This window comes from Lynx canadensis, chromosome B3 (assembly GCF_007474595.2).
Source record: "Lynx canadensis isolate LIC74 chromosome B3, mLynCan4.pri.v2, whole genome shotgun sequence".
In the NCBI taxonomy this organism is placed as follows: domain Eukaryota; kingdom Metazoa; phylum Chordata; class Mammalia; order Carnivora; family Felidae; genus Lynx; species Lynx canadensis.
The window spans coordinates 53,437,036-53,453,130 of NC_044308.2; the positions used below are offsets into that span (position 1 = coordinate 53,437,036).

General features: G+C 39.7%; 1 protein-coding gene across 5 annotated transcripts in view; it reads left to right on the forward strand.

Moving 5' to 3' along the window:
* The first annotated feature begins 2,272 nt into the window (after positions 1-2,272).
* Positions 2,273-16,095, forward strand: part of GABPB1 (GA binding protein transcription factor subunit beta 1) — a 70,663-nt gene continuing 56,840 nt past the window's right edge. For 2 of the 5 annotated variants that reach the window (XM_030318209.1, XM_030318211.1), the window contains exon 1: positions 2,275-2,652. The gene's annotated coding sequence lies outside the window, so the exon portion shown is untranslated. Of the gene's footprint in view, positions 2,653-16,095 lie in introns of all 5 variants that reach the window. The other 3 variants (XM_030318207.1, XM_030318210.1, XM_030318212.1) reach the window with 2 other exon arrangements.

The window sequence follows — 16,095 nt, forward strand, 5'->3', positions numbered from 1 at the left end:
ACCTTAGGATTTTGCTCTGCTATTTCCTTTGGTCTCAAATACTGCCCTTATTCCCATTTAGGTCTTAGCTCAGAGAATACCTTCTCTTGATCAACCAAGAAGCTTTTTCTTGATCAACCTCCAAAATTTTGCCTGTTCTCTCCCCTACAGAAACACTTTATTCAAATACCCTTTTATTTTCTTAATGGAGCATATTATAAGATACTATCTTTCCTTTTGTAAAACTTATTTATGGTCTGTTCCTTGCACTAGCAACAGGAGCAGGAACCTTGTTGGTTTTGTTGCTGCTTAATCTATTCCAGTATTTACAACAGTGCCAGTTACAGAAGGGTGCTCATGAAACAACTTCAATGAATATCTAATTGCCTGCCAGACATATCTGCTTGGCTGTCTCACAAACACTTCAAATTCAACCAGGTCAAAACAGAACCTTATAACGTGTTACTCTTCTTCCCTGTTTCTAATCTCAGTGAAGACAGGACCATCTTTCCAACTGCTCCCCCAACACACCTGGGAGTCATCTTTGACATCTCCCTCTGTCATTCCCTTACCCGCTCAACCAAATCACCAAACTCTCAATAACTACTTTGGCCACACTCTTTACACTAGTTGTCACTATCTCCGTCCAAGGCATTACTCTCTCATATATTACTGTTTTTTCCAAAAACTGTTTTCCATGCCTCTGAGTTTTGCATAAGTCTGATCTGCCTACCATGCAAATCCATTTCTATGACACTTTTACTTAACGGGTTCCTCTTTGCTCTCAAAAGCTAATCTCTGCACATACCACTCAAGGTCTTCACGATTAAACGTCTTCAAGAACATCTCTAGGCACTCCTAAAACAGCATTATCTTCTTTACTCAACACTCTCTTCAAAGTTTGTCTCCTAACTTTGCATGCATTGCATCCTCTGCCTGGAAGACTCTTCCCCAATTCCTTATGAAAGCTAATTGCTTCCCCAGTCCTCCCTCCCAGGTGAGTAAAGGATTTCTCCTGTATGGGATTTCGCAGTATTCAGCAGTTTACCCTCATTTACTACTGATGTTTCCTATTTACTTGTCTGCGCTCTATGGCAGATCAAGGAGGGCAAGGATTCCGTGACAATCATTAGTTCAACGTTTACTCCAATCAACTCATTGTTAAAGCATATGATATCAAAAACTTGACAAGTTTTTATCAACTGAAGCCTTGAAAACATTACATCAAAAGAAAACAATATGGCTCCTATGCCACTTACTTTGCTTCTGTTTTAGGCAAAATGTCTTAATAAGTTAAAGACTTACAAGCCTTTACCACGTCAATATCACAAAAGGATAACTGGAGATAAATTACTTATCTGAAGTAATCACAAAATCAAAAAGTAATATGGATTTCATTTAAGCTTGTAAACTCTCCTAGATTGAACTCTTGGCGCTGTCTCAGATATTACCAACTCCTAAATATAGGAAGCCAAAATTTGCACGTTAGCAACTTGGGAAAGCCACGTAGGAAAGTCATTCTTAAGCTCATCTGTTAAAAACATACCGGTGTGTTGGATTTCTTAGCAAATCATCACAAGTAAATTAACTTCCAAAGACTTTTACTTTGTAAATTACTACCTCCAAATAAACTTTTGCTACTTTCTTAATAAAATACAACACAACAAGAATCGTGACATTCCAGCCACGGAAACACAGACCTCTACCTCCGAGGTGACAGTAATCCAAGGAAAATTAGCAAGCAATTATTTTAGGGTCGCTTAAGTACGAGACGCCTGTGACACCACCTGTATGTTAAACAAACAAAAAAAGGCTATAGAAATAAGTACGTCTTCGTCATGAACCTGACTGCTCAGTTTATGGAAGTGGAGAAGGACCATCTTTCGTTCCTCCTCTTGTACCTCAACCGCTACTCCTGTCCCAATCTGGCTAGTTGAATCTAGGGCCACTTTAAGTTAAATCCTAGCCTGCTGGCTGCTCTTCCGTCTCCCAGGACTCTGCTAGGCGACTCTGGTTAACCTCGGAGTGGGGATTCCCCGTCTCGGCGGTCTTGTCAGAGAGAAAAGAAGGTAGGAACACGCACTTTAGTATCCCAACCGCCAGCCCCCGCAGAAAGAGGCGGGAAGACTCGGCCACCAGCCGGGCTCCTCCACGGCGCACATGGCCGGCCGCAGCTCCCACCCCCGTGCCGCGCAGGCGCCGGGCGAGCCGGGACTTGCGGTCGCCGAGAGCGGATCATTCCGCCGCTTTCTTTGTGTGGCTCAAGCTCCACAAATGGCATATTTCCCTCTCGACCGTTAAAAAGAAAAATCAGATCTATCGTCCCTTTCCTCCTGCTAGAATGGGGTCAGGGAGTGAGTGGGGGAGCGATCTGCGACCGAAGGCAGGGGCGGAAAGGCTCAGGCGAGGGCTTGACAAGGGCCGGGTCCGGGAGGGATGCTGGGAGCTTTGACTCACTCGCACACCATGTGTCCCTCCGCGCGCAGCACGGGGGACTTTTCGGTGGGGATTTTGGGCGCCGACCAGACGCGGCATTTTCGGAAAATAGCGCCCTGTGCAGCTGAAGCGCTTTGTGTGTAGCGGGGCCGCGTCAGCCCGGCCGGGTACGAGGCGCCTCGGGTCCCCGCACCACCTCCTGCTGCTCCCCCGTCGCCGCTCCCGAAGCTTTTCCAGGTCAGTGCGGGTCTGTGTAGGGCCCTGTTACCACCGGATGTGGAAGTTGATCTCTTCGCTGGTAAAAAATAATTCCACTTCCCCCGGAACCCAGATCATCCCCGCGATTTCCTGTTTATTGCATTAAGGCGCCGGGTTTCCGGGGCTCCTGGCCCCGCTTATTCCGCGGGGGTCGGCGGGGTCGGCCTGGACGCCCGCTCCGCCCGCGCCGCAGCCGCGCTTTGTCCGCTGGGCACCCCGCTTCTGGGAGGGGCGGGCAGACATGGTGGCGGCCGCCGCCCCCTCCTCGGCCCCGGCGCGCCGCGGCCTCACAGCCGGCCGGATCCCGGCCGGCGGCCCCGGGGCGGGGATGGGGTCGAGCCGGGGCGGCGGGGGCTCTGAGGGCGCCGGGAGGCGGGCGGTTGGCGGCAGAGGAAGGGAGGCAGGCTGGCGCGGCCCGGCCGGGCCTCGGCGCCCGCCGCCCCGGGAACTGCCGGCCTCTTTGTCTCGGCGGCCTGGCGGCCCCGCCAGCCTACCCGGAGCGAAGAAGGGGCGGCGGGGGCGGCCGGTCCGGGGCGCGGTGTGCTGCGGGGCCTGCGGGACCGGGAGGCGCTCGGGCCGCCGCGGGAGCGGCCGGCCCGGACAGGGTTAACCAGAGGGCCGGGCCCAGTCCGCGCGGGGACGATCGCGGCTACTGCCACGACCTCGGGGACTCAAGTCCCTGAGGGGACAAAGCCCGCGGTTCTGGATGCTCGAGACTTCTGCTCTTGGGACTTGGCCGCCGGGCGGGTGCACTGCTTCGGAAAAGAAGTTGAGAATTTTGCCAGGTCATTTCTGCCTGGACACAGTGAAATCAGTGTGTATTTAGTGTGCTTCGTTGAAGCTGTGCTGCCGTGTTGAATCAGCGTGCGTAGCCTCAGGGGTGCATCGTGAAAACTGAAACCGAAGGAATTATAGAGGCCTGCTTTGTGTGTGTTTCCCCACTTTAAGCTTGTTTTCTGTACACATACTCTTGTTTTAAACCTGATTGGACTGTGGCGAGCAGACGTCTGCTCAAAGGACGGGTAGCGACCACAGTACTTTTGAAGGGGGCTTGGTAATGTGGAAATATTTTAAGTACTCTCTCCGAAGACTGATTTGCTGTCTGGATTCAGGCAAGTTACTTTCTGAAGTACATTTTTTCCCCCTGAAGTATAGTTTTTATCTGGAAAATGTTTTTGATGTAGTCCGTAAATAATCCTTGTAAAGTAATTTTCCATTCCAGAATTAAAGATGCGCTGTAATTTATTATGCAGATGTTAGTAGTCGAAAATTCTTTTTGCAGATACTTTATTTCACTTGTAGACCCACCCAGCTTGGTTTAAATGTGTTCGCCGTGACCCATAACGTCAGCCTTGACACTTCCACTTTCAGGGTCAGACTTTGAATTTAAGGAAATTAAAGATGGCTTTATGCGTTTTAAAAATTCTGTCTTTTTAAGTATTTCCCCCAAAATAACAGCAATAAAATTCCATTACATGTTAACACAAGTCACGTATTGGCAAGAGTTGACATTGTTTTGCATTTCTGCAAGTCTTTTAAATGTCTGCTTTAATACAAGACAGCTAGATTTTTAAATCTGCATTCAGTCTGTTGTGGTATCACACCATGTAACTTCTGAAAACTCCCAGAACCCCACTGTATGCTTATGACTTTTTTTTTTAACTGAGAAATTTGTCATTTTTATCCTGTCACCATACATGTCGAATGAGTGTATTAAACAAGATACATTTTAAAAATATGGTTAGGAAGATAGATTCCTATACTTTTGTCTTGGGTTCTAAGTTTTTTAATTTGGTATTTAGATATATAAACAGTATCAAGAGTAAAGTTTGCTTAATGTACATATCCTGGAGACTCAGGAAAATATTTTAAGTCACTAACCTTAATTTTTAGTTCCACATCTTAATCTATGGAAGTAAAATATGAATTCCATATTAGATGTACCTGTGAAAACTTGTGTGTAAATGTAATATTTGAAGAAGGGACACTGTCAAAGCACTGCAGGACCTCTCCATTTAAAAGGAATCCTGCAGTGAAACATTTGGTCAAACAATACTTTTGTAATGTAGATATATATATTTAGAGTTAAGTCTCCTAACTTAGAGTTTGAGTTCTCTGTCTCTTTCTGTCAATCTGGGTATTTTAGGTTGGGGCCCAGTTATGCTGTAAATGTGTGAAAATGTAAGGCCATACTTTGGTTTAATGGTTTTGAAATGAAGCTAAATTCATTTCCAGTTGTTTCTGTGAACTCTAGTTTGATTCTGTCAGGCTGTAGTTCTCTACTGTTCCATCAACAGGAAGCATCTGGTCATTCCTGACATAATTGTTTGAAAATGCCAGGTATATTTTTGATGTTTGCCATGCAAATGAAAATAAATATCAGATGGGATCTCCCCCTCACCCAGCATCTCTAAGATGTATTTATAATGGGCCTCATCTGTAGAATGGCCTTTTTTTTTTTTCTTCCTCCTCTTGAGTACCTCATAAGTTAGGGAAAGGTAAGGCAAACAAATCACGAATTCAGAACTCATATGAAATTTTGAATCATGAATTTATTTTGAGTGTGTATTTTTGAGGGTGCAGTGTCCCTTTGAAAGTAGCCTAAGTGTGGATGAATTCACTGATGGTCCATCTCCTCTCTGTCTTGTAAATATTTAAAAAAAAAAAAAAAAGGGAAATGAAACATTAAAGTTCAGGGTGACTTAGTTTTCTAGTATTTCTTTGGCCCCAGAGCTTTCCAACTAGTAGTCATTAATTTCTATAGCATTAACGTGTCTATCTTGGTATTAGACTTAACTTTTTGAAGGTGTTATTCCATCATGCTCTCCAGAAGGTCTATGTACTAGTATTAAGGCCTGTATGTTTTCCCACCTTGTTCATAACAGTGTTTTGCACAGAGTAGATGTGTTGTTGCAGTCAGCTGTCAGTTCAGTTGTTGATGGGCTAGTATACTTGAATTTAGACTTAAGTATGTCCATGATGGAAGTGTAGAGGCTAAAGCATGAAATGATTTCTCCACTGGAGGTGAATCCATATGCAGTCATTGATACATTTAGAAATAGGAGTCTAAAACTCTTTGTCCTGGTTCTCTTAATCTTTTAATGGGAATTATTGGAAAGGCTGGCAGTTAGAGCCCAAGGTGCTAGTGCACAAATAGAGAATGTGGAAAAGAGATCATTTTAACTGTATGTTTACCGTGAGTCAACACTATGGTATAATATTTTTTAAAGTAAATGTCATTTTGGAGTTGGTAGAACAATGTAGAAAGAGCAGGTGTTATCTCTGCTTTACTTGTATTGGTTGTATTATACCTGGGATATTGTGTCGGTTTTCCAGGTAGAATACTGTCACAATACGCGTGGCCCTTGCATCAGTTCTCAGACTTCATATTACAATCACCTGGAGAGCAGAAACATGGAAGCCCAAGCTTAAGTAGGATAGGACCTGGGCCACTGTATTTTTTTCAAGTTCCCAGGTGGTAGACACTCAAGTTTATAAACCAGTGAGCTATACAGCATATCCAGAGGACCTTGATCATGGAGGAAATGGACATGAGGAAAGGAGAAAAGGCTGAAAAATGCCCTGTTTGGCTCAAAGAAGAGAAAGAAGCTCATCTAAGAAATGATAGCTATCTGTAAATACTTAAAGGTCTATCACACAGAAAGATCAGATTTGATCTGCGTAGAAAGAACTAGGATCAGTGAGTAGTAGGAGGAGGCAGGTTTCAACATTCTTTCAAGAGAAATTTCCATGAAACAGTAAAAATATAATGGGTTGGTTTGGGTGGTAGGCTCTCTGCTTTCACTGATGATGTTCAGTTAGGGATTCTAGGGTGGAGGAATTAATATGCTGAATGAGGATTTGGGCTAGGTGTCCTAAAGTTTCCTACAAAGTTTTGAGTTTTTATGATACAGGTCTAGGTTTGCGGTACAGAAGTAGAAGAGCGAAAACTAATTGAGTGAAACAACTGTTAACTGGATCACAGTTTTCACCTTCTTGGATGAAGAGAAATGAGTATTAAGTGAGAGAGCTATTTGATGAGGGCTTTAAACCCAGCTGTAATTTGGCAGACTCAAAGCCTTAAGAATGGTCATACCTTCTGACATGGGAATTTTCATTTAAGGGAATTTTTCTTGATGTAATAAGAATAAGGGTGTGTGCAAAGATTTAGCTCTGAGCATACTAATTGCAGCACTGTTGATAGTAAAAGCTGTGTATTAACATTTGACCCCCCCGTCCCACATTAATTATATGAAGTAGAAAATACCTTCATTTTTCAGAAGAGAAAACAGGCATAGAGAGGTGAGGTAGCTTGTCTAAAGGAGCAGAGTTAGTATGTGGTAGAGCCAGGACTTGGATCCAAGCAGTTTGATTCCAGAGTCAGTAACTCTTGATCACTGTACTGTAAAATTGTACACAACCTGAATATTTAACAGTGATTGTTAGGGTACATATTCACAGTGGGGTACTGCCTAGCTATTAAAATATGATAGAAGAAGGTAAAGTCATGAAGAGATGTCTTGACATATGTTAAGTGAAAAAGTAGGTTTAAAAGCAATTCCATTTTGGTTAAAAAACAAATAATACACTTGATCCTTGAACAATAGGGCTTTGAACTACTTGGGTCCACTTATACACAGGTTTCTGTTTGTGTTGTACAGTACTGTACTGTATTTTCTCATGATTTTCTTAATATTTTCTTTCCTATAGCTTGCTTTACTGTAAGAATACAGTATATAACATATACAAAATACGTATATTGACTGTTTATGTTATCCATAATTATGCTTCATGTCAGTAGTAGGCTATTAATAGTTTCTGGGGAGAGAAAAGTTATACTCAAGATTTTCAGCTGTGTGTGTGTGTGTGTGTGTGTGTGTGGGGTTGTATGTGTGCCCCTAAGCCCTGCATTGTTCAAGGAAAAATTGTATTGACATCTGGGAGGGTATGTGCCAAATTGTAATTGATTTTTTCTGAGTGTAGTTTTAAAAGTGATTATTTTCTTTTTGTTTATTCAGGTTTTCTGATTACTAAAATGAATATATGTTTTTGTGTATTTCTTGTAGTGAAAAACATTAAAATGTTGTATTTCAATACAAAATTGAAGATGATTAGCATAAACTGAGGAGCTTGGGTTTTATACTGTGCAGTTTATGCAATTTGACTTAGGAATTGCACATAAATGGGACTTTGTAGGTTAATGAAGTCTTGTATTTTTTTAAGTTTGATTATTTACTATTCTAATAGTAATACATTAATTGAATAGAGAAAACAATCACTGAATCCTACCATTCTATCATAATCAGTTCTCTATTTTGTATTTTCTCCCTCTTATGTGTAATATTTTAAATGTACTCATCCCAGTTTAGTCACTCTCTAGCTTTGTGACTTCAGACAATTTACTTAATCTCTTTGTGCCTCAGTTTGCCACTTTGTAAATCAGGGATAATTATAATACGTATGTCATGGTGGTTGGTAGGATTAAATGATTTACTGCATATAAAGTGATCAGAGCAGTGTCTGACACATTTAATAGCTCAGCAAATGTTAGCCATTAGTATTATAGGATCATAGCCCACTAAAACCCTTGGGGTCTAATAGGTTTGGGAAATAAAAGAGTTTTTTGGATATAGGCAAGGTAATAATATAATCTTTCAACAGAGTCCAGTCCTCTTCAAACATATTACTATTTCTGTAGCGAGATGTATGAACATTTTTACCAAATGGGGTAAAGGCTATAAATAGCTTCATGTCAGTTCAGGTAAGGTTTTACCATCAAAAGAGTTTTTGTATTTTGGAATTGCAGTTAAGGAACCCGTAGAATATTTATTCAGTTTTGAGTCCTATTTTAATATTAAAACATACACCTTTTCATGTTATTATATAGCTTTATAATCCATGGTAATTTAAAAATTAAACAATTAAAAAGAAAACAAAATGTTCACTTTTATTTCCTTTGATGATAAAATATGCTAAACCTCCACCAATATCATTGATTCTATTACATTGTGTAGAATCTTTTCTAGAAGAGATTAACCTCTAACCCAGTTACCTTTTTTCTGTTTTATACTTGAGGGATAAGACATTTATTTATTTATTTTTCTATTTTATTTATTTTGCTTTTTAATTCCAGTTAACATACAGTGTTATATTAGTTTCAGATGTACAATATAGTAATTTAATAGTAACATACATCACCCTATGTTCATTACATCAAGTGTACTCTTTAATCTCCATCACCTATTTTACCCATCACCTCCCCCCCCCCCGCGTTAACCATCAGATAGTTCTCTATAATTAAGAGTCTGTTTCTTGCTTTGACTCTCATTTTTCCCCCTTGTTTTGTTTCTTAAATTCCACATGTGAGTGAAATCATGGCATTTGTCTTTCTCTGACTGATTTTGCTTAGCATTATACTCTCTAGCCATATGTTGTTGCAAATGGCAAGATTTCATTCTTTCTTATGGCTGAATAATATTTCATCACGCATATATATATTTGCATATATATATTTTGCATATATATGTGTATATATATATTTGTGTGTGTGTGTGTATGTGTATATATATATATATATATATATATATATATCACATCACATCTTTATCCATTTCATCAATCAGTGGACACTTGGGCTGCTTCCATACTTTGGCTATTGTAAATAATGCTGCTATAAACATAGGGGTGCATGTATTCCTTTGAATTAGTGTTTTTGTTTTCTTTGGGTAAATACCCAGGAGTGTGATTGTTGTAACTTGGTTTACTACAGTAGTAATTCTTTTAAAGGAGGTGAGTAGAGGCCGCTATGGTACTTTTCTTTTAATACGCCCTTCCATTCTGCAGATGTGGAAACTAGATGGATATTTACCCTAAGTCATAATATTATTAATTGTAGAACTCTACACTGGAATTAGGTCATTTCCTCTCATAAAATTGGATGTCCAGTCTTTTTGATTCCTGTACTCCTCTGTGTCTACAACACTTACCATGTATCTAAACAGAGGGAAAAAATTTAAACTGTGCCTTAGTCTGAGCTGCTATAATAAACACAGACTTGGTAGCTTATAAACAACAGAACTTTATTTCTCACAGTTCTGAAGACTGGGAGGTCCAAGATCAAGGTGCTAGCATGGTTGGGGTCTGGGGAGGACCCTTTTCCAGTTGCAGACTTGTCCATTGTATTCTCATGTGCTGGAAGGAGCAAGGGAGCTCTCTGGGTGCTTTTTTTTTTTTTTTTTAAATTTTTTTTTTTTATCAACGTTTATTTATTTTTGGGACAGAGAGAGACAGAGCATGAACAGGGGAGGGGCAGAGAGAGAGGGAGACACAGAATCAGAAACAGGCTCCAGGCTCTGAGCCATCAGCCCAGAGCCTGACGCGGGGCTCGAACTCACAGACCGCGAGATCGTGACCCGGCTGAAGTCGGACGCTTAACCGACTGCGCCACCCAGGCGCCCCTCTGGGTGCTTTTTTTTAGAAGGACCTAAACTTTACTCATGATCCTTCCTCATGACCTAATCACCTCCCAAACATTTCACCTCCCTAATAGCATCACTTTGGCATATAAATTTGGGGGCGAGGGAGAGACACACAGGCATTCAGACCATAGCAGATGGTATGGTGTTTAAGTGAATGATCTGAAAAATTTCCCTTATATCCTGGCTTGTGTGAAGTCTTACATTTTGCCCCTGTGATTGTTCCACCTGTGTCTTCAGCCATTCCTTTCATACAGACTCTCAATTTCTCTGTCTTAGTTTATTCCTGTATGCATTAGATATAGCCTGAACTTAACACCAGTCACTTCTTTCATATTTACCTGTTGTTAAATCTTTCCACTATCTCCTCTGTTTTTCTTCACAGTCACAGCATATTTATGGGGGAAGGTAGGTAATGACGATTTCTTGGCCACTGAATTTATGCTGAACAATTCCCAATGAGCCTTTGTTACTTGGCCATTGTTTTATTAATCTCACATTTTTCTGTTTTCTCATATGTCTTCTTTCTCTTTTTCAAAAGATACCATTGATTTGATTTCTACTTAATTGAAAAAGTGAATAGAGGGGCGCCTGGGTGGTTCATTTGGTTAGTGTTTGACTCTTGATTTCAGCTCAGGTCATGATCCTAGGGTTGTGGGAACGAGACCCCGCATTGGGCTCTACTGAGCCTGGAGCCTGCTTAAGGGTCTCTCTCTCTTCCCTGCCTCCCCTCCCACCCCATCCCTGCTTGTGCCCTCTCTCAGTCTCTCAAAAAAAAAAAAAAATAGAGTACAAGCTTGCACATTTTTTTTTTCATTGTCACCATGATGAATCTATTCTTTCATCTTATTTTGTGAACTGGATGGAAGTGAATTCTCTTTGCTTTTCTAGGAATCTTGCTTCCACACAACTTTTCGTCTTGGATCACTTTGATTGTTAAGTGCAGTGGTTGGGTAATAATAAATCTAAAAGTTATAAAATTGCTCAGTTTTTCTTTGTAAGCTTTATCATCATCATACTTAAATCTTTTTTTTTTATTTTTTTTATTTTTTTTTAAATTTTTTTTTTTTAACATTTATTTATTTTTGAGACAGAGAGAGACAGAGCATGAACAGGGGAGGGTCAGAGAGAGGGAGACACAGAATGTGAAACGGGCTCCAGGCTCTGAGCTGTCAGCACAGAGCCCGACGCGGGGCTCGAACTCACAGCCCTCACGGACCGCGAGATCATGACCTGAGCCGAAGCCGGCCGCTTAACCGACTGAGCCACCCAGGCGCCCCCATCATACTTAAATCTTAAAGTTGTTTATAATACATGTTTCTAATTTATTATTTATACCCATTAGTCAGCACAATTCTTTAGATTACTCTTTACTGGATCTCACTTTGTCCTGAGGCTCTGCTTTGCCTATTATTTCCCTTTCTAGCTTTAGAGTCTCTTCGTCCAATCCATCCTACATACGGCTGCCAGAATAATTTTCCTAAAACTTTTTTTGAACCCACTGCTATTAAACCTAAACAGTGGAGGAGAGAGCATGTGCTATTGGCCTTTGCACTCTGCATTGTGCCAAGCAAAGTGAATTGAACTTGTGCTGAATAAATGTTTGAATGGATCACCGTTTGCTCAAAACATTGAATGACTTCCAATTGTCTGCAGGATAAAGTCCAAACTCTGCTTTCTGGCTTTCAAACCTTTCACGTTGTGCATCTTCAACCTTACTTCAACCTTGTTTCCTCTGTAGTTTACCATGCTCAGGCACAATTCTGCATGTTCTTCCTTTTCCTTTTCCTTGATAGTCTTGTCAGAGCCTATTGACATGTTTGCTTTTAGCTGGGCCCTGTCCTAATCTTTGGTGGTATGGTAATGAAAACAGAAGACAGAGTCTCTGTTTTCTTGGAGCTGACATTCAGGATGAGAGGGGAGGAAAAGCACAGTAAATAAATTATCAGGTGGTAGTGAGTGGAATGAAAAGGAATAAAACTGGATAAGGGGTGAGAATGGTAGAAGGTGGTTGCTATTTTAGGTGGTCAGGGAAAGATCTCTTTGGGTGTCCTAGAACGAGGGAGTAAACCATGCAGTTAAAGAAGTGAAGAGCTTTCTGGGCAGAAGAAACAACATGTGCAAGACCCTGAGGTGGGAACATGTTTGGCTTGTTTGAATGATGAAGAAGACTTGTGTGCCTAGAGCAGAATGAATAAGGAGGAGTGATAGATTAGAGAGGTGGTGGGGAGCTAGACTGTGCTCCAAACAAATGTCTTTCATTGAGGAGGCCTTCCTCGACTACATCACTTTGTTTGTTGATTTAAAGCTTCTCTGATCCTGTATAGCGACTATGGAAGTTGCTTTCCAATTATTTTTTTATTGTGATCCACAGTAAAAAATGTATTTTGCATCAATAATCAATACATAAATAAATGTATTTTGTGTACATGTTATATGTGTGTGTTCTGTGTGCATATTTATGACTGGAACAACAATTTCATGAAACATGGCTTACTTTTACTATATTTGCTATATGGTGATACTTTTAAAAATGTTGACTTTAACCTGCTAAATGATTTCACAGTCTGCTAAAGGGTCATGACCTACAGCTTGGAAAACAGTGATCTACGGTGTAAGCCCACTTAAGAAAAAGAATCACAACAACTCTTATTATAATCCACATATCCTTTCAGGTTATGAAATATCTTCAGTTAAAGAACATGGTTTCAATTATTTTGTGTATGTGTTTTTAGTGTTTGTTGTACTGCTGAATAGAGAGGACTTGTTTAATTTGGCAAATAGCTATTGAGTGGGATACTAGAAACTGCTGAATACTAAAATACACATAAGAATGAGATAAACGCTTCCTGACTTCCTAAGGCTTGCCGGAGAGGAGAGCTTGTAAACAAATGCTTGTAATAGAGTGGAATCCATATATTTATGGAAGTAGGTTCAGGGCACAATGAGAAAATAGAGAAATGATTAATTCTTTTTGCTGAGAAGGGCAACAGGAGCTTGTTGGAGGAGGTAATGTCTGAACTGAGTTTTGAAGAAAGAATATGAATACATGGTGAGGTAATTTGGGGTAAGGAGACTTCTTAGGTAAAATAACATATAAAGGGATGATGTCACAAGACAGAGTAGTATGTAGGGGTAATTATAGGTAACTATTATTGGAGTATAAATGCAAGTAGGAAGTGGTGAGTTGATGAAGCCACAGTGATGCACGGGCCAGATCCAGAAAAGTCTGAAATGCTTTGTAGGAAGTTGCTACATGGGAAGTAGAGATACCATCTCTCAGTAAGTCCAATACAGCCAGTTTTTCCCCAAGTGATGAAATATATTGCTATTTCCTCAATTGTGCCTTAGTGGAAGTTGGCCTACATTTATGGGCTATGTTGTACCAAATAAAGTTTTTTATATATTAAATTTTCACCCATTGCAATGTAAAATTGACTCTATAAGAAGCATTTGAGAACAGAGACCCACTGAGGAGATGGGAGATTCCCATTTCAGGGTAATTCTGGGCTTTATGTTTATGAAGTGGAATGGTAGGTGGCCAACTATTTATTTTTCACTTCAAGTTAAATATACATGTAATTAAAATCTGTATTTGATAGGTGATTGGAATACATGACTGTATGTTTTAGGAAGATATTTTGATAAATTTAGCCAAACCCCAGTTTAACACTTTATGACAATGTCCAAAATACAGAAATTTCAAATAAACTGGGAAGAATATTTGTAATGTATATAATAAACAAGAAATATATATATAATGCACTCCTACAAAGAAACAGTGACATAGAAAAACAAGGAATACAAACTGGCAGTTTCAGACGAGAAGACGTAAGTGGCCAATAAATATTTGGTAAGTTATGCAATCTCATTAGTAATATGAGAGCTACATATTAAAGTTAGGCAAAATTTTAAAAGCTTACTAATATTAAAATTGACTATATTGTGAGGAAATAATAAATATTATATAAACTGTTGGGAATATAAGTTGGTTTGGGGATGTAAATTGATGTGGGCAATTTGTTAGTATCTATTAATTTAAAATGGTATTCCCAACAAGTCTATTGCCTGTTGTCTGCACTAGAGGAACACTATTATATGTGCATAAGGAGGCATATACAAGTTTGTTCATTGCAGCAGTTTATAATGATAAAAAATCTGGAAAAATAAAACTGGTCGTAATAGTAAAATAACCAAGTAATTGGTATATTCATACTATGGAATAAAATGTCATTTGAAGAAATGAACACGGCATATACTGAGCGATAAGTTGTAGAACAGTATATATACTATGTTATTAAATATATACATAAGGAAAAAAACCAGAGCAGTGCTGTATTTTGGAGGGGCAGGTAGGTATATATGCATGTAAATGTGAAGAATATGGTCTGGTAAGGTAAATCCTGAACTGGTAGTAAAGTGCTTAACCCTTGGGTGATGGATAGAGGATTGGGTTTGGACAGTAGAGATAAGGAGGGACGATTGAAGGGAGTTTTTCAGTAATCTTTGGAACTTAAAAATTAGAATATTAATTATAGTGTATATTTAAAAAATCATTAAAATAATGATGATCAGTTGACAATAGGATTGACAATAGTTGGGATGGAAGGAAACCAGTTAAAGGGGTACTTGATTAACATAGGCATGAGAGGGGCACCTGGGTGGCTTAGTCCGATAAGCCTCTGACTTCGGCTTAGGTCATGAACTCACAGTTTGTTGGTTGGAGCCCCACATCAGGCTCTGTGCTGACAGCTTAGAGCCTGGAGCCTGCTTCGGATTCTGTGTCTCCCTCTCTCCCTGCCTATCTCCTGCTCATACTCTGTCTCTCAAAAATGAATAAAGGTTAAAAAAATTTTTTTAAAGTAGGCATGAGAATGCAGTGGCAAAGACAGTGGAGAGAAGAGGACTAATTTATAAATGACGTGAAGGTAATTTCACAATGTGTATCAGCATTACAATTGTATTTACTTTTGACTCAATCCTACTTCAGGGAATTTATCCTACAGTTATATGAAATGAAGTGATATATTTACACAGTTCTTAGTTGCAGTGTTGTTTGTAATAGTGATAGTGTCCAGCCATAATAAACTAAGACCTATCTACACAACGGCATACTAAGCAGCTGTACAAAAAATGAGGAAGCTGTCTATGGACTAATGGGAAAAGATCTCCTGGATGTGTTAAGTAAAAAAGCCAGTGGAGAACAGTGTATGTAGTAATGCTACCATTTGGTAATAATAGAAATAGTGGAAGGATACTCATGAAACTAGTAAAGGTGATTATTTGTGGCTGTGGGGAAGGGTAATAGTGTAAGTGCTTCCATTGAGACTTTCAATGCATACATTTCTGTGTTTGGATTTTTGAGCTATATAAAACTGTTGCCTATTTGAGAAAAAAGAAATTAAGAGAAAAAGAGATGTGAAGTAGACTCTATAGTCTTTGATGACCAATTGTATGTAGAGACATGAGGGAAGGAGGAAGTTAAGGGTGGCTCTCACATTTCTAATTCAGGGAAGTAAAAAAGGTCATAGCAACATCAGGGAGTATAGGAGGAAGATTAGGGTTTGGCCTGTGCATGGGAAGTTCTGGACTTAATATCCAGATGAATCCTTACTACTTCTTAGTTTAGTGTTTGTGTATGTATTTGTGTGTGTAATTTATGTGCTTTAGATAAGGAACTTGAGCTTATTTTAAACATGAATATTAAATAATCATCAATAAATATTTTTTATCCTTAGATTACATTTCTGTTTTAGGTTTTATGGAGAACAGCTTTGTAATGACTTCATAATTTTACAGTTAAATAGGGACACTGGGATGCACAGATAGTATGTAGATAGAGAAATAGGGAATGTAGATCTGATAAATACAAAGCTTCTATGGGAATTAGGAACTTAATTTATTAGCATGGTTCTGATTTAATCACATCTTTTGGTATCAGAAATTC